The 20,009-nt window shown below is 41.2% G+C and overlaps 1 protein-coding gene across 1 annotated transcript in view; it reads left to right on the top strand.

Annotated features, from left to right (window-relative positions):
* Window positions 1-20,009, top strand: part of LAMA2 (laminin subunit alpha 2) — a 535,204-nt gene that overhangs the window by 159,979 nt on the left and 355,216 nt on the right. The window lies entirely within an intron of this gene.

The following is a 20,009-nucleotide window of genomic DNA, read 5'->3' as shown; positions in this document are numbered from 1 at the left end:
ACAGTTGAACAGCTGGTACCATGAAGACATTATTTTTAATATTTAGATGGATTCCCCTCCCATTCCCTGAAATTTCAATCTCTGAGGCAGCAGAAAACAAACTTCATCTATTTTTCATGACAGACACTTTCAGGTATCTGAAGATGTCTACCGTGAATATGTCTACCATGACTCTTTGTTCTTCTTAAAATCCTGTTCTTACAACAGAAAGGGATAAAATGGGAGTGAGAGCCAGTGTTTTTAAAAACATACTATATGATATGTAGTACATCTCAACATAGTTTTATGAGGATCTTTGTAATATGATGGCTAGTGTCTTGTACCTGTTCTCTACTTGAGAGTAGCCCCACTGGTGAATAATAAGAACATATATGTAAATCCTCGTAAGTCAATAATAGGTCTACTCTAATAGAAACTAGTAGTCTCTATTAGAGACTCAAAGATTTTTAATGAGTGAAAGAAGAAATAGTTAAAATACTTACGATGTACCCTTTCCTTTTTTAAATTCCCTTTAAAATGTTTTAAACTGTTTGAATTCAATAGTTTTAATACATAGTATGTTTAATCATGTTTTAAATTGCAGGTTATATTTTAATTGTCTTAATATTTGTTTTTTTAAAATATTTTGTAATCTTTCTTGAGTTCCTTTATTGGGAGAAAGGTGGAACATAGATAAAATAAACAAATACCGCTATTCCTTTCCTTATAATAAATTAGATGTTGAATATATAGTCAGACTACAGTGGTGCCTGGACTTATGACCATAATCCGTTCCAGAAGATGGACATAACTCGAAATGGTCATAAGTCGAAGCACCATTTTCCATAGGAATGCATTGAAATGCAATTAATCCATTCCAGAAGAAGAAGAAAAATCACCAAAAAAATCATTGCAAGACTCATTGGAAACATGATTAATCCCTTCCAGCCGAAGGGAAGAAAAAGAAGGAAAAAAGCAATCAAGTGTGCAAGACCCATGGGAAATGCACAGAAAACAAATGGAGCATATCAGAAATGCACAGAGAACAAAGGGGGCAGGTCAGAAATGCAAAGAAAACAAAGGTAAAAGCAACTGAAGCATACAAGACCCATCAGAAATGGGGGGAACCCCCCAAAAGCAACCAAACCTCCAAGACCTATCAGAAATGTGGGAAGCAAAAAAACCCCAAGACCCATTGGAAATGGGGGGAAGCCAACAAACAAACCCCCCAAGACCCATTGGAAATGGGGGGAAAATAAAAAAAAACAAGACCCATCACAGCACAGAAACATAACCCCCCACAGCTCAAAACCACGCTGCAAAAACAGTTTTTAAAAAGCAGAAAACAGCATGTTACCTTACCAGGCAGCCTGAAGCCTCCCTGCAAATACACACACACCACTCTCAGAAGCAGAAGGAAGGCAGTCCCAAGCCTTCTATGACGCACACTCTCTAATTGCTAGGGCGAAAGAGCTACAAACAAGCAGCCTTGTCGCCACCTACAGTTAGAAATTTGAATTTCCTGCCTTTTTCCCCCTGCCTTTTTCTGTTCGTAAGTGGAAGCTCCGGCCATAAGTCGAAGCAAAATTTTGTGGCCGGAGCTGGTCGTAACTTGAAATGGTCATAAGTAGGGACGTTCGTAAGTTGAGGCACCGCTGTATGTCCAATATTTTCCAAACAGCAACATTTTAAATCAACTATCTATTAGTCTTCCCAAGTCCATAGAAGGGGGGAAAGGTTAGAAAATAGAAAATAGTGCTCTTTTACTTAACTACTATCATATTTCTCTTATTTTAGAACTATGTTTTTAAGGACCAAATACTTTATTCTAGTCCTATATTTTCTTATCCTCTGATGTGGAATAATACTGTAGTCCCTGATTGATGAATGATTGATGATAAGGCACGGCCATTCAAGTTTCAAAAGGAGGTTATTTATATATATTTTTTTCCCCATCACATTTCTGAAGACGATTCTGTAGTTTTCAACAATATTTCAGTTAGCAGCTTTTCAGTTTCATTCAATGATATAAATATTCCTTTTTAAATGACCATGTCGGAATTTCCTATAATTATTTGTGAGTTTACTGTATTCGCTGCATAAATGTACAATTGTAATGTATCTTCTAAGAAACAAGAAATTTTCACTTCAATTCAATTATTGTCACATGAGTTAAGGATTATTCCTATATGTCCAGAGAGTAGTGAAACATAGGTAAGTGTGTCTGTGCGTGAGTGAGAGAGAGGAGAGTGCTGTGATTCGTGATTCATACTGTGGTCTGTGGGTCCCAGATCCAATCCTGATTCAGCACTTTGATTTAGGGTCCAATTCAGTCTTGTGCAATCTGGACCACGTCTGGTCTAATCTAAGTCCTGAGTCTCAAGAAATATTTAGAATCTTGCTGAATCTCTCAGAACCCTCTTTTATGAAGACATTCAAGCAGCAATAATTGTGAGGCTGTTTAGGTATCTTCAGAAAATGTGGCAAGCTGGTAGGACACAAGTGAGAATTTGCATCCCAGATTGCAGGCATGCACCTTTTCAGGTCTGGCAGCAATCGGTCTCCAAAGTTTGCTTGCTTTCAACTCCCCGCTCCCCCCCCCATTTTTCTTTCAAGTGGTGAGCCCCATCTCTTGTACCTACTGTCTCTTCGTGAATCTGAAGAGGAGAGGTTCCTGCTTGCTTGTAGGTTTTACATGTAAGCAAGAACTCCGAAGTAGTGTGGGAGAGGAAAGGGGGAAAAACTAGAAGCCCTTGAGCAATATTTTCTCGGTGGACATTACCAAGGACAGAAGGAGCACGTTTCCTTTGGCCGATGCCAGGAGGAAAAGCCTGACCCAGGCAAAGTAGGGAGGATATGGTATTTCCATTGTACAAAAATTATAGCTCATAGCCAGAACTTTGAATTGTGTTCAGAAATTGCCTAGTAGCCAATGAAGCTATTGTAAAATTCTATGTTTCTTATAATTCCAATCCAACCAGTTTTCAAAGACATTCCCATACAGAACATGTTACGCGAATCAAAGCGGAGTTTAAATAAGGCACATATATTGCTATAGCCAAATCGGATCTCTCCAAAGAGAGGCACAGCTGGTACACTAGCTTTAAGTCTGCAAATGTACACCTGACCCCTGTTGATACCTGGGCATCTAGGCTAAGGGCTCAACCAAGGTTTTTCCTGTCATGATGTATGGTAGTGAGAGCTGGACCATAAAGAAAGCAGACCGCCGAAGAATTGATGCCTTTGAATTGTGGTGCTGGATGAGGCTCTTGAGAGTCCCCTGGACTGCAAGGAGAACAAACCTATCAATTCTAAAGGAAAGCAACCCTGAGTGCTCACTGGAAGGACAGATCCTGAAGCTGAGGCTCCAGTACTTTGGCCATCTCATGAGAAGAGACGACTCCCTGGAAAAGACCTTGATGTTAGGAAAGTGTGACGGCAAGAGGAGAAGGGGACGACCGAGGATGAGATGGCTGGACAGTGTCTGCAAAGCAACCAACATGAAATTGACACAACTCTGGGAGGCAGTGGAAGATAGGAGGGCCTGGCGTGCGCTGGTCCATGGGGTCACGAAGAGTCGGACACAACTAAACGACTAAATGACGACGATGAAGGCTATACCCTAGCAATGCAATCCAAAATAAGATGAATCCTTATTCTCACTCTGCATCATGACTGTACAGAAGCACTCTGTGTTATCTAGATCAGCCATTCTCAACTTTTTTTGGCCATGGCCATAAAAACAATACGAACGAAATACAGGCCAAATAAAGATTGTAAAGTTGCGAACGTTATGAGGTGGTGTCTGCCCCTCAGGGGCAAATGGCACCCTTTGAGAGTGGCTGATGTAGTTTATGTTTCAATTTGTTTTAATTCATAAAATCAATTACTAAAGACAGACACTAGTTTGGAAGAAAAATAGCTTCTTCAGATGTAGTTGAAAAGTAGAGATAAAGTTTGGCTTCACTGACATTTTGGTGCCACTGCCCCCCAAATCTCTGGACGGCACAAGGCAGTTTTAATAGAAAGCATGAGACAAGACAGAGGCTTAGGCTGGCTGGACTGGGGACCTCTAAAACAGGAAGCACCTGATTAAATTAAAATTTTACAAATGTACAAAGGCATTCCTAAATCAGCTACATATCTGAATATATTATATCTTTCCATCCATCGGTGTAAATCTCTGTGAAACCAATATTAAAAAAATCATCACAGTGGCACAGTGGCTAAACTGCTGTACTTCAGCCAAAACTGTGCTCACGACCTGGGGTTCAATCCCAGGTAGCCAGCTCAAGGTTGACCCAGCCTTCTATCCTTCCGAGGTCCGTAAAATGAGTAACCAGCTAGCTTGGGGGGGGGGGCAATGTGTAGCCTGCATGATTAATTTGTAAATCGCCCAGAGAGTGCTTTAAGTGTTATGGGGCAGTATATAAACAGCACACTTTAAAAAAAATCATCTCTCTCTCTCACACACACATACCCTTAAAGAAAGTATATTGTTATCCATCTGATGTAACTAAAGATTCATTGGACAGGCTGAAGTTATAATTTTATCAAAATTTTGAGTGATTCAGTTGGAAATGAAACTGATTCACCAAAAGGATAGGTGCTTCAGGGATGATTTTCCGACTTTACAAATTAGAATGGAAAGAATAATAAAAACAAGGAATAATATGTGACATGCACTGAGTTTAAAATCACAGAGTCACTAAAAAATTAAATGAAGATCAGTTAAACAAAAGCCCGATACCTTCTGCAGAAAACATAAAGGTATTATCAAGAGTTAATATCCCTGGAATAATTTCTATGTAACTTGATTAATAAAAACTTAGGCAGTAGGTCTAATCTATAAAAATAAGAAGCCCACAGCTTTTATAAAGAAAGAAATTAAATGCAAATAACAGGGGTTTCAATACAAGTGAAATGAAGCAAAAATCACTATGGCAACCATTAATTTTTAGTTTTCAGATTAATAAAAATCGCAGGAATCAAAAGCGATGATGGCAGCTTTGTAAAGCCCTTGAAAAGGTTGAAATTTTATTAAACCTACAGGTTAGGTAGTATAGGGGCACCTAGATATTAATCTTGGGGGGGGGGGAAATACCACACAGTCCTAATTAGTACTAAAAGGGAAGCTGAGAGAAATCCAACATATTTCTTGTTATCAACGTTGTTGGATTAGAGTCTTAATGTGGATAAATAACAGCAAATCCTATAGAAGGCGGTGAAGCACGTAATTTTTAAATTTTAGACTTTAGTAAACTCCAACAATGAAATATAGAATTTGTGCCAGTAGTTGAATTTCTTGGTGAAACCCAAGTAGTAACGTATTAAACTGGAAAATCACATTTCTTCTACTTCTATAGAACATAACATTTGGCATTTATAATTTCAAATCTAAATTGGGGGGGGGGTGTTAAACATTTATTTTAACACTAACTGCATTTCCCTCCACTCTAATTAAAACCAAAAAGCTTTTCAGCACTTACTCTTCTCATAAAGTAGAGTCATCACCTGTGTGTCACTGATGCACATATCATGTATGTGCTGTACATCTAAAGGCACTTTAAGGCCTGTTTAAACACATCAAAAACACAATATAATAATGCCCATTTTGCCCTTTAATAGTTTTTTTCGTGGAGCAGCTATAAGACTTTACAGAAGCTTCATCGTGCTGTAAACGCACACACTCACACTAGCAGAGCATCTCAGAGTTGAAGGGGCCAAAAAAGGGCAATATAAGACTGGCCCAAGTGGGGGTACCTACTTACTCTGCATCCAGTATTACTTCAGAAGCAATTCCTGTCAATGGCACAACTTTAAATCCTGACCTGGTATGGGGGGTGAGAGACGCTTTTATTACAACAGTGCACAGGATATAGTGCAACTCAGAATCCAACCACAGCATATCATCTAGATCCATTTCAGTCTGGACTTGGTATGGGTTCAAAGACTTTATACACCAGGAAGAGTACAGATGGTGTGCCCCTGTTACAACTGATAACAGCTTTCTGAAGCATCAACTATGGTATATTCCTGCCCTACCTCTCTGAGACCAGATAGTGGAGGCACTATCTTACAGTAGCTGTTGTGTTTTTTGGAGGAGCAAGTTCATAGAGTGATGCTCATAGGATCTGGCTGCAGGAGAGAACAGAAAATCCTTCTTACAACAGCTTTACTGGTCAATTAAAGTGTGCTAATCTTAACATAAAGGCCCAAGTAACTTAGGTCCAGGCTGTTTGAGATACCATATCTCTCCATACCATTCCACTTGTACTTTAAGATATTTAGGGGAGGCCTTTCTTCCAGTCCCACCTCCCTCAAAGACATGCTTGCTGCATATTAAGGAGAGGGCATTTTCAATTTCTTCTCCCAACCTATGGAACTCCATGTCACAGGGTACCAGGGTAACCACCTGGCTTCTGTCCATTCACAGGCAGGTGAAGAACTTCCTTTTCAGGTTGGCTTTTAATACATAAGCTGCTGCTGAGGAAGGACTTTTATGGAGAAAATTATTCTTTTAAGCTTCTGAAGTCTGTTTCTAACTTGTTTATCAAGTTTTAGCTCATACATTTTGATAATTTGTGTTTAATCATTTTAAATAATATTTTATACCTGTAACTGCTTCAATATTTATATTTTATACCTTTTGTGAGCTACCTTGAGACCCAGCACAACAAAAACAGTGAGGTAGAAAATACACACTCTCACACACTTTCATAAGGCTATGTGTATCATTTATACATAGCTATACCTATGTCCAAACACAGGTAACTAATATATTGGAACAAGTCAGGGAAGACTTTCTGTGCCCCTTCATGCATGGAGTTTACATGGATTTTGCAATATCTGAGTGAGTTTCCTTCCCTTCTTTCTTCTCCTGAGATGAAAACCCATTCAGATACTGAGAATCACTGAAAGCATAATACTGTTTTTCTATCATTTTGTAATTTATCATATTTATCACTTAAATAAATGCCTGTTGCAAGTAAATGGCTCAGTGGAATCTGCAAATAAGTTGACTCCAAATACCCAGGGATAAGTAACAGGATTTACTATTTTTATATATTTTGTTTATTTATGTAAAATATTTTTACTCCACTGTTCTCCTTTAAAAGGATCCAAGGCAGCTTACATCCTTGAAAAACAATACAGTATCTGAAGTGGAAAACAATGAATATGTAGTCTTGAACCTGAAGGTCAGAACCTAATAGCAGCTACTCTCTCCAAAAAGAAACTCCACTGAATTCTTCTAAAAACTGCAACCAGACCCTCAAGTCTTCTTTCATTCCTTGACACAATCTCCTTTTATGATGGGGTCTTGTAAGGCCTGCCGTGGCATCACTCAATCTATGTAAAAAATGTCTGCCAGGAGCCACCACTTTGCACTCAAAGTTTAGGTGGTCTACAAATTCCTGCAGTTGCTTTAATGTGATGATATTCTGGGCCAGCAAACCCTGCACCCTAGCTCTCAAGTTACACAATCTTTTTTCTGTGTAAGACTGTCGGACTGTATCCAACTCAATCCTTAAGAAGGTTAAAACTTGGCAAGGATTTTCCATCTTCTCTACTGCTAACAGGATTCCCAGCTCCCTTGGCAAATCCTGAAGGTGATCATAAGGTGTACACATTGTGCCATGCCTTGTTTCCCACAAAATAAAAAAAATCATCTAAATAATGGATGAGCCATGTTTGACAGACCAGTCACTTAAGTGCCCACTCCAAGAATGTGCTAAATTGCTCAAAAGCTGAACAAGAAATTGAGCACTTCATAGTAACCTGTCCATAAAAAAATTTCCCTTCAAACACAAATAGGTCAAAATCACTAGGGTGAATGGGGAGGAGATGGAAAGGTGATTTAATGTCGCTCTTCCCGAGCTCCGCTCCTATCCCACACTTCCTCACCATGCACACTGCTGCGTCAAACAATGTGTAGTGTACAGTGCATAATTCTTGGGGTATCTTGTCATTTACTGACTCGCCCGCTGAGAAGGACAAATGATGAATTAAGCAACATTCACCCGGTGTCTTCTTTGGAACTACCCCCAAAGGGGTTACCCAATGGTGCGCAATGGGCGGGGTCTGAAAAGGCCCCCAAATCTGTCCCTCTTTAACTTCTTTATTAATTTTTTCCCAAACTAAATTCTCTTGCCCTTTAACCGACTGTAAATTGTTCGATCAGGTAGCCCACCTGTCTCCCAAGGCCAGAATATAAAAGCCATATCGAAAACCATCACTTAGAAATGTAGCAGGTACCCTATTGGGGTAGTCCTGCAGCCAACAATCTAAGACAACTTGCTTAATTGGACTGGGTCCCTTTTTGAATATTGGAGCTGCCACACGGTGGCTTATGCCCACTTCCGGGATCCTTGTGTCCTGCTCCCCCTGCTCTTCCTTTGGCACATGTTGCTGATGGATGGGGGGGGACAGATATGGAACACAAGTGTTTAAATCTGCACTGCTTTCTGCTACTGGCCAAGGCATTGAAATCCCAGCAGACCAGGTGGGGTTGAACCACCTGGCCCGCTACCAAGCGGGACATGTAAGGCTGTGCTATTTGAACTAAATGGACACTGTCAAACCTATCTCCAAGGATTGGATGGGCAGGTGTCATCAGCTGCAGCCACAATGTGTCGTGTGGCTCATCCCAGCACATGTAGGGGGCACAGCGCTGTGCACATGTGGAATCCCTCATCATACAGCAAACACACATGCCCTGGGAAATCTATATATGCCCTGTAAATTATATCCATGTATTGGATCAATGAAAGGGTTCTCTCTGGTTGGGCACGAATCACTGTTCCTGCATATGTAAAGAATCGAGGTAACCAGTTCACCCAACAACGGTCTGGCTTACGCTGTCTGACCGTTTCCCTGTCCCTTTCTTCTTCCTTGTCTTTTTTCTTTTCCTCAGTTTCTCTGTTCAGGAGTTCAAAGACCTCTAAATACTAACCCTTCAATATTTTTTCAATTGTAGTGGGCTGATCACCCAGTGGTAGGGACTGATCACCTTCAGGCAACGCTGCCCTTTGAACTGAATGATACCCAGTGTTGGCTGTCCTAGCCTGGGTAAGTGCCATAGAGCCCAGGGCAATGCTCCCCCCTGTTCCTGCTATCATATGAGATCCCAAATGTGCTGCCAGCAAAGGTGAGGCCAGAAGGGCAGGCACTGTCTGGCTCCCTGTACCCCACAGCCAGGGACTCGCAGGCTGTGTTGTGTTGTGCAGCGGTACTCTCACCTGATTGTATCCCGATTGTATCCCGGCCTGTCCTCACTCTGCACCAGCTGCCTGCTCCTGGTTCTTCCATCTGCTTCTTCTTCTTCTTCCATCTGTGTGCCTGCTGACGTCCTTCGTGACTGGTTCCCTTGCTGGCTCATTACCAGATGTTCACCCCTCCGCATAGCTGGAGTGGCTGCCACTGAAGAGGCTGGATCGCTCCCCTTCTAAAATAGCAATACAAGACAACTTAATGTCCCCCATCCTTTTAAGTTCTGACAGCTTATGCGTCTTGTGCTCTCTATGTGATCATCTAACTGTAGAAGTACCCTCCATCTCCCTGGCCTGTGCCAATTCCCTTTCAAGGTTGCTAAGTCTCTCCCACATAGACCTGTAGTGAGGCCAATCATCCTCATCAGATAAGGAAATGGCTGGTGGTGAGCTCAGGGGGGCCTTGCACTTGGCAGGCTGCTCCCCCTTCTTTCCTCCTTGCCCTTTTTTGGGACTCATAATTCACCACTACCCAAGACTTGAAAATACTTATAGGTTCTCTAGTGTAGTCACCCAGTTCCTAGTGACACCAGCTGTGGTCTAACCAATGGTCCTTGTTTGGGAGTCCTTCTCCCAAACAAGAATTGCTTTTTGTTCCACCAATGCCCCTAAGTTTCCTGCATTCTGGTTGGCTTCCTTACCTTCACCCTTAAAATTCAGTTCTGTGTTGGTAAATGATGAGTTGGGGGAAAAGTGCATTGCACCAACTTCCTTGTTTCCCAAAAAGTAAATCTTCCCCTTTGTCCTGTAGCACATGATGTGACCCTAGCATCTTATCAGGGTACACTCTGGGCCTGGAGCCATTGAAAATATCCAACTTTGTCACCTGTTGCATTATCTCCCCACCTGAAGACCCAGGGAAGCATAGCAGTGCTCTGAGATTTTACCTGGTGCATTGACCATATTGAAAGAATGCCTTTAGTCTTCTGGGCAGCCCCAAGAATTTCATCTGTTTAACTATAGCAACAAATAGTACCTCACAACAGGTGCATATTGCCCCAAACTAAACAAGTTATTTGGCACCAGAGTCGCAGCATTCAGTTAGCCTTTATTCTTTACTGTGGCAGTCCGGTAGTAAAAATAGAATGGCTGAAACCTGCATGCACAATGAAGATGCTAAAAGTAATAGCAGAAGCAAATCACCATTGTTTAAAGTCATTTGACTCGTACATGATGCAACAAAGTTACACGTGCCCCAAAATTCTCAAAGGAAGCCTTTAATCTGTGATTTGCCACTGATGATGGCATCACTCTGATGCAGGCAGAGCTGTGTAACAAGATTTCAGCCACTATGTTAGATACATATGTACGGTCGTTATATTTAGGGTAGGAAAATGAATGGGATGTTATGACTATTCTAAATACGATCACTAAGTCTGGGTTCAGCCAAATAATAGCAAATCAGTGACTGACAATGTGTCACCAGAACTCTGCTGCTTGAAATCATTGCCTCCCTTATAGGGTAGTAGTATTGTCCATACCCTATATCTGAGACTATGACGAGAGAACTAAGTAGAGAAGGCTGTATGATTCCATCTGAGCCAATGATGAACTGCCTTCTGAGTTACTTTAGTTTAAAAGTGTGAGACATTAAGGAACATCTACTTATTTTCTTTAATCAAACTGCATTTAATTGTCCCAGAAGATTATTGGTAAAAGCACACTTCCCATGGAGAGCTGTAGAGTATTAATGCAGTATTGATTCTTCATAAGTACAGGAGTGCAGTAGAAGGAGTTTTAGAAGAAGCTATTTGTTATGAGAAAATAGAAGTCAGAAAAGGACACCGCAGCCCGGAAAGGCAGAAGCACGGATGTTGAATAAATATTATTTACCCACAGATGCTGGGTTTTTCAAAATCACTCCTATTTAAAATTGCTCTAGATGTGTACAGTGGAATATATACAACATCCATAAATATATATATCATACATGTTGTCCTGCAACAAGATAAGCACTGGCCAAAATTACATTTTACCAGCTCGGTGTATTTGCTTATATACATTAAATGCACACAAGTTTGGTGGGTGGGTGTGCGTGCATGCATGTGTGTGTGTGTGTGTGCCCACACATGCACATACACACATACATGTATGCATGTCGGTTCGAAAGCATGCAAATGTGAGTAGATAAATAGGTACCATCTAGGTGGGAAGGTAAACAGCGTTCCGTGTCTAAATCACACTGGCCATGTGACCACGGAAAGATTGTCTTCGGAAAAACGCTGGCTCTATGGCTTGAAGAGCGGGATGAGCGCCGCCCCCTAGAGTCGGACACGACTGGACAAAAATTGTCAAGGGGAACCTTTACCTTTACCTTTACCTTTATGTCTGGTATCTAGATAATTCATTTGCATATCTGAAGGACACTGTAAAAATAGTCACAATCATTCATTTGTGAGACATGACAAGTCACTGGGTCAAATCTTTGATTTAAGAGAGGACAAATAAACCTGTTTGTTGCTGTTATTGTTACTTGCATATATATTAGAGACTGTAGCTAATATCAGATAAAATGTTGCTTTTCTCCTTTCCAGTGGGTGAAAGGAGAAATTCTTAACCCCCTGGCCCTCCCGATATATCACAAAGATAAAATCTAGAAGATAACTTCCTGTCCCTGTAAGAATGATTTAAGAAATGCGTCAATCTCTGTTGAATTTGGCTGGTCAAACGGAAGCTTGAGGAGAAAGAAAAATACATGTTTAGGTACCAGAGAGATTTTTAGCCGTCCAGGAACAACCCAAAAAAGAAAGGATTTTTGCAATTAAAAAAAAAAAGTGACAGCAAATTTCATCCAGTTCTATTGTACAGCTATTCCTTTACCTTGACTCTTTAGTTTTGTAACTGCTTTCATTGTCCATGCCTTCAACTGCTAATAACCTGGATTTTTAAAAAATTTTTTCCTTTTTGAAATGTGAGTCTTGACTTCTTCTGAAAAAAAACACCTCCTTTTTTCCTCTGTGTAATTCATTCCTGAGCTGTACTAATGTCAGGCCAGTAATGTCAGGAGTTCTGAACTCTAGTACTACTTGATGTCTGCTTGTTAGATCTACTTCATGCCTTACTGCTTGAATAGGCGTTCAGGACAAACTGATTGGCTGATGGAAAGAAGCATGGAGAGAAGGAGAAAGGGACTTACAAATGAACTGTAAATCCAATTCTCCCCACAGCCTGATTTAATCCTTTCACACTGGGAGTTTCAAATTGTCAACACCATAGGGTTAAAGGGTCAACATGTCTACAAGTACTGAAAACTAGAACATATTCATCCCAGCATGGTTTGAAAAATGGTTGTGACATCTTCCTGCTCAGTAGAACATGATGAATATAGCAAATGTAGATTTTTCTCCAAAAGAAGCCAACATTTGCATAAAAATTTCCAAGTACTATAAACACACATGCTGCAGTGGTATGCGCGGAATTGTTAACATGAACCTCAGAACAAAACAAATCGAAGAAGCAAGAGGAATACAGTTAAAACTATGCATGTAGACCAGTGAATGTACATGTTGCCTAGAGAATGTACAGAAACTACTGAGAGATGTGGATTTCCCAAGTTGATTATGCATAGTGTCCAAAGAATGTACAAAATGTAGTCAGGACATGTGAATTCCCCAAGTAGCATTAGAGGCTATGGCCAAATGTAAATAGTGCAATCAAAGTAAGCACATTCTCCAAGGCTTCTTCAAGTGAGACTGTACAGATGTTAAGAAATGCAGATTCTTGGAGAATCTAGCCGCTTAGAGTGGTCCTCACCGACCAGATAGGCGGGGTATAAATTAAATAAATAAAAAATAAATAATAATATGCATATTGACCAGGAAATGTCCACAGTTCCTTCTTTATGAAAAGTTTATGTGCAAATTGTCTATGAGGCATTTTGAGAATGCACAATGGTCAGTTGCTGTCTAGATAATTGTTTACCTCACATTATTCCTAAAATAAATATGGGGTGGTGTGGGGAAAGACCACTAATCAGTGAAGGGTTTTGTTTGTTTTCAGGTTCATAATTCATATTTCTTTTTCACGATTGTTAGTGCTTGCAGTGCAGAATAGCCTAGTCATGCATACTCCTTAAGCCTTACCCAGATGCAAAACTCAAACACACACGCGCATGCACACACACACACAAACTCACACATACACAAACACATACACACAGAAGTATAGCATGTACCACCTTTAACTGATTATAAAATAAAGTGGGCATCCAGAAGTCTTCCTCAAAATTCAGAGCCTCTATTTTATCTATACAGTAATGGGCCAGTCCTTCAGTCTGAGTTTGAATAAGTGACTCCTTTCATTATTTGTCATTTTAGAAAAGCCAACTATGTTAGCCTGCGCTAGCAAGTGAGGCAAAAACAAAACTAAAATGAAAAATTAAAGACAAAAACATTGTGGGTAGCACATTAAAGACTAATTACTAGATGTCTTTAATGTGAGCTTTCATGGACATGTCCACTTCTTCAGACATGAGAGTGGGCTTCATGCCTGAAGAATTGGAATTGTCCATGAAAGCTTACATTAAAATACAGCAGTTAGTCTTTAAGATGCAACAATGTTTTTGTCTTCTTTAGTTTTTCATTTTAGTTTTGTTTTTGCCTGGCATCCTTTCATTGCCAGTACCTTTGTTACACAGACCACAACCGTCTATCAGTTTTAGCTGTGAGATGGAATTTGAGGGGCTTCTGTAAAATGCAGTGTGGTTTCTTTTATATGGCAGTTGTGGGACAATGTTTTGCTACATGAAGCACTGGAAAGCAGTTACGGAGGACTTCAGATGGACTTGCTCTCTCTCTGCGAAGCAGTTTGCTTTGAACAGTTGTGCTTTGCATTTTTACATCACCCTGACATTTTGGCCCTATAATCCATTTCCTCTGCAGGAAGCAACAGAATTGCAAGCATGGAAAGTGACAGAAAATGATGCCATGAGGATAGTGGGGAGTCCAATTGTAAAGGAAAACCTTTTGCTTTACAGTGTTACATCGACTTACGAACTTAATCTGTATTGGAATGGCGTTCGTACATCGAAACATTTCTAAGTCAAGGCAAAATTTCCCATAGGAATGCATTGAAAACTATTTAAGCCATTCCAGCTGTTTTTCGTTCTTAGATCGAGGCGCTGTCCGCAAGTAGAGGCATGAGTTCCCATAGGAACCAATGCAAAGCCGGTTAATCTGTACTCTACCACTAGGGGGAGAACTTTTTTCTTTTAACCTAAGATGAACTTAGGTTTTAAAAAAGGTCAGGAAAGGAGGGAGGGGAGGATGGAACACCTTCTAAACAGAACACCTTTAAAAACAAGCAGCTTTTAAACAAAACCAAGTCAAGCCAAATAACGTCTAGGTTAAAAAAAAGGGCGGGAAAGGAGGGAGGGATCACCTTTTAAACACAACACCTTGAAAAGCACCTTTTCAACCAAACCAAGCACCTTTTAAACCAAACCAAGCACCTTTTAAAACAAGCACCTTTTAGGGAGGGAGGGAACAATGGGGAAAAGAGGAAAGGAAGAAGGAAGGTCATAACTGGAGCATACAGACCCCTCAGACAAACGTTTGTGCTTTTTAGAGAGAAGACAGAGAGAGAGAAGACAAATGGGGGGGGGAAGAGTTGGAGGCTGAAACACATTTTAAACCAACACATTTTAACAACTACATTTTTTAAACCAAGCAACTTTTAAAGAAAACACATTTTAACACAAAACAAGCAACTTTTAAACCAACCCGCCCACCAACACCTTTTAAAACAAAAGAGAGGTGACTTAGCTTTCTGTGTCTTCTGGAGGACATCATGGTGACTTCTGGCTGGAGGATGGTGAGATGGTCATCACTGTGAGGTAGAGGTCCCCTCCTTTGGGTCATCTTCTCCAGGAGTTCCCTTTCACTGTCTCTTGGCAGCAGGCTCCGTCCGGGTGAAAAATCGGTCCAGTTTTGTCTGTTTCATCCTGCGCTGAAGAATCTTTCTGAAGTGGCTGACCATGTTGTCATTCACCATGTTCATAACTCTTCCTGTCACAGTCCTGTTTGGGTGGTGCCTCTCAAAGAAGTCCTGGCACTTGGTCGACATGTGGCACATGAATTTGATCTCCTCACTGCTAATCTGCGGTGCCTCTTCCTCTTCCTCAGTGGAAAGCTCCTCCACAAAAGCCTTCTGCTGCTCGGTTTGCAGTTTTATTTTATTTATTTATTTATTTATTTGATTTATATCCCGCTCATCTGATTCATCTGTACCACTCTGAGCGGCTAACAACAATATTAATACAATTATAGGAACATAAAATAAAAATATCGATTAACAAAGATAACATAAATCATAAATAACAAATAAAGAGAAAAATAACTTAAATTAAATTAAATGCTGGCAGGAGGGAAGGCCTTAACATAAAGCCATGTTTTTAGCTGAGTTTTAAATGTGCCCAGGGAAGGGGCCGCGCGGATCTCAGGGGGAGATTGTTCCAAAGGTGAGGAGCCACCGCCGAGAAGGCCCGGTTTCGTGTCTTCTCCCTTCGGGCCTCCCTCGGCGTCAGGCTCCTCAGCCTCACCTCCTGGCTCGCGCGGGTGATCCGGGTAGAACTTGGTGGGTGAAGGCGTTCCGCCAGATATCGAGGTCCCAAACCGTTTAGGGCCTTATAAGTGAGCATTAAAACTTTGAAGTCAATACGGAAACGAATGGGCAGCCAGTGCAGTCTAGCCAGGATGGGAGAGATATGATGGTATTTTCTCCCACCAGTGAGAAGTCTGGCTGCTGCATTCTGCACCATCTGAAGTTTCCGTATCAGCCTCAAAGGTAGCCCCACGTAGAGCGCGTTGCAGTGGTCTAATCTTGAGATTACAAGCGCATGCACTAAGGTAGTGAGGGCCCCCGTGTCGAGATAGGGCCGCAGCTTGGCAATCCGCCAAAGATGGAAAAAGGCGGAGCGGACCACCGACGCCACCTGTGTTTCCATGGTAAGCGTCGGGTCCAGGTGTATGCCCAAGCTGCGGACCCCACTCACCGGAGTCAAGGTCGCCCCCCCAAACGAGAGAGAGTCGACCGAGCCACCAACCACGGGGGGCCCCACCCTCAGGACTTCCGTCTTGTCCGGGTTCAGCCTCAGGCCATTCTCCTGCATCCATTCCAGTACGGTCCCCAGGCAGCGCTGGAGGGACAGGACGGCATCACCTGCAGTTCTGCAAGTTCTTCTGTCATCAACTCCTCTTTGTGGTTTTCTACCAGCTCCTCTACATCCTCTTCGCCAACATCCACACCCATGCCTTCACCCATGGAGATGATGTCCCTCACCAACTGTGAATCAGTCCCCTCAGTGCCACTGTCTGTGACACATTCTGGCCACAGTTTCTTCCAGGCTGAGTTCAAGGTCCTAGTTGTGACATCTTGCCAGGTCTTGTTGATGAGTCTGATGCTGTGGAGGACATTGAAATGTGTCTTCCAGAACTCTTTTAGGGTCAAGGGCATCTCCTTGATGACATTGAAGCACCTGGTGAAGAGTGCCTTTGTGTACATCTTCTTGAAGTTGCTGATTTACCACACTGATCACTTGCTGGTCCATGTGCTGCAGAAGAGGTGTTGTGTTGGGGGGGGGGAGGAACTTGTCCCTGATGAAATCCTCATTGATATCATCCACCAAGGATGGGGTGTGTGCCGGGGTGTTGTCCATCAGAATAAGGCACCTCTCAGGAAGCTAGTTGTCCAAAAGATATTTCTTCACAGTGGGTGCAAAGACTTCATAGAGCTATTCCAACAGGGGTGGCCTGTTCTTTTTTTCCAATGGAGATGATTTTTTTTTTTTTGCTCTTTTCTTTCTTTGGAGCCATGACTATGTACATACTGTTCAGCACACACAGTACAGTACACAGACCCTAAAAGCCACTGAATCCAGCAACCATTATTCCAACACAGACCCCCCCCCATCACAAAAAGAGAGCATAGAGGGGTGGGTAGAGACTTGAGTCTAAACTGCATTTTACAACCTGCTTGCACCAAGAATCAGCAACCATTCCTGCACAGAACTCCTCATCACAAAAAGAGGACATAGAGGGAGAGAGAGAGAGATAAAACAATGGGTGGGTAGGGGAGCCTTGAGTCTACAGTAGACTCCATTTTAAACTCCATTTAAAACTGCCTGCATCAACATCCAGCAACCATTATTACAACAAACAGATGCCCAAAGGGAAAAAAAAGACTTTGGAGTCACATTTTAAACCCACATACAGTATTTTAAAACAACAGAAAGGTCACAGTACACAAGCCCTAAAAGCCACAGAATGCAAAAATAAATAAATAAATTTTACATTTTAAAATTACAGTCTAATTTTCACATTTAATTTTAATTTAATATTACACCCTATTTTTCACATTTTAAATCCACACTGCAAGACCGATCAGGGCACAGAAACATAACCCCCTCCCCACCTATCCCTACACCCCCACCAAGCTGCAAAAAACCTTGTACAGTACAGTAAATACAGTGTACTCACCCAGAACAGGCAGTCTCTCTGTTTTTTAAAAAAGGTCAAAAATCCAAAAATCAAAATTTTAAAAAAGCAAAAAAATAATATAAATAAAACAGTCCATACTCTCTCCCTATCCACTCTCTAACCACTTGGACAAGCGAGGTAGCAGACAAGCACCCTCTTCACTGGCCAACAGTTACCGGTAACTGAAAGTTGAAATTTTGTGCTTTCCCCACCTTCTCCGAATTTTTTCCATTCATAAGTCAAAGCTCCGTTCGCAAGTTGAAGCAAAATTTTGCGAATGGAGCCGTTCGTAACTCAAAATGTTCGTAAGTAGAGACGTTCGTAAGTCGAGGTACCACTGTAGTTTCTTTTTTCTGAAGCAAGTCTCCAGGAACATCTTTCCCAGATGAGGTTCTGATGGTCAGGGGAAAACCAAGTGAGGGAAAGGAGTGGCTGGACAGAAGATTGGAGGGAGATAATTTACAAGAAATGGAGGTGCCCTTCATGCAACACACCCTTTTGTGTGTGTAACTGGAGAGATTATGTGTATAAACTTCTGTTTTGCTCCTTTGTCAGTTTACACAGAAGACAATGCTAGACTTCACAGGGAGGAAGTCAAAGTGAAAGATGTAGTTCCATGCTAAGTAAGAGGACTGCCTTTAGAACTGCAGTCCAGAAAACAGTTATCAGGAAATAAGCCACATTGTAGTCAATGGAAGTCATTTTGGAATAAACATGTTTAGGATTTTGAGGAAAGTATGTAAAAGATACTTTGTCTGAAGACTTTTAAAGTGGATTTTTGAGCTAGAATATTATGAACACTTGGGGCACTTTCGGTACACAACTACTTCTCAGTAAGCCTTTCAGCTTCCAAAAAGAGAGGAAGTAGCAGTATTATGAAGCAACTGTGTTTAAATATTATGCATTGGAATGAAAGTGGCTAGAAAAGATTTATTGCTCAGAGGAAAAGAGACTTGTTGCAGCTTCTCCAGGAGAAAGTTGGAATGAAGATCTCTTTCTGCTGAGAATAATTTCTTCACATTTTGGCTTTCTTTTATACAACCTTGATAGTAATTAATGTCAAATTTTGAAAACTGAGCATAGATTAATAGCATGATTCATAGGGCTACTGAGGATAATATGGCACAGCAAATTATTTAAATGTAACTAATCATTTACAAAGTACACAGTGTTCAGAACAATCTGGTGCTACTTAAGGGTGAAAGGGTTAGGTCACCTATTTGGTTATGTTTATGTCTACAGTTGTCACCTTTAACAGTACCTGATATTTGGAAAGACAGGGAAATTTGCAAATTTAATTTGCAGGGTTTAACACCATTTAACACCAATTGCTGAGGAAAGCAGCAAGATAAGACTCTCCTGTCCAGCTTGGGGCCTCCTCAATGGCATCTGCTGGGGACAAAATATGATACAGTTGTGCCCTGCTTAACGATTACCCCGTATAATGATGAATCCACTTCATGACAATTTATTTGCGATCACAAAATGATGTTTTAATGGTTTTTTTCGCTTTGTGATGATCGATTCCCTGCTTCGGGAACCAATTCTTCGCATTACGACGATCAAAACAGCTGATAGTTGGGTTTTCAAAATGGCCACCGGCTGTTCAAAATGGCTCCCTGCTGTGTTTTTGGACGGATTCCTCACTTTATAGGCACCGAAAATGGCTGCCCCTATGGAGGATCTTTGCTGGACGGTGAGTTTTTCAGCCCATGGGAAAGCATTGAACGGTTTTCAATGCATTTCAATGGGCTTTTTTATTTCACTTTATGACATTTTCGCTCTACAGCGATTTCGCTGGAATAAATTAATATCGTCAAGCGAGGCACCACTGTACTGGGTAGCCCTTGATCCAAACCAGCAGAGTTCCACTTAAGCTCTGACACTTATGAGTGCACCACTACAGTGCAAGTATTTTCAGACATCAGCTATTCATATCCATGCTTTTTATATATGCATATTAAACATTTTACGAAATGTAATGCATCGAGTATCCCAATAAGTGACTATACTCTGAGGTATATGTTTATAATCACAGATGGCTCATCAGTGGAAAAGTGTCCTCTCATTTCGGGGTGAAATGCCCTCTCTATCAAGATGCTCTTGGCTTTAATTACAATGAGAGTTATACCATTAATTTCTGTACATCTAGGTTGATGGAAGTTGACTGTAGATACATAGGTATTTTGAACCAGGCATTGTGAATTTATTTCAGTTTTTGTTTATTCCTGTTCATATGGCATGATCAGGTAGCTTTAGGTCAGCAAGCCACATCAAACCTCAAAGC

This window comes from Pogona vitticeps, chromosome 1 (genome assembly GCF_051106095.1).
Source record: "Pogona vitticeps strain Pit_001003342236 chromosome 1, PviZW2.1, whole genome shotgun sequence".
In the NCBI taxonomy this organism is placed as follows: Eukaryota; Metazoa; Chordata; class Lepidosauria; order Squamata; family Agamidae; genus Pogona; species Pogona vitticeps.
This window is presented reverse-complemented; position numbering and strand designations above follow the sequence as displayed.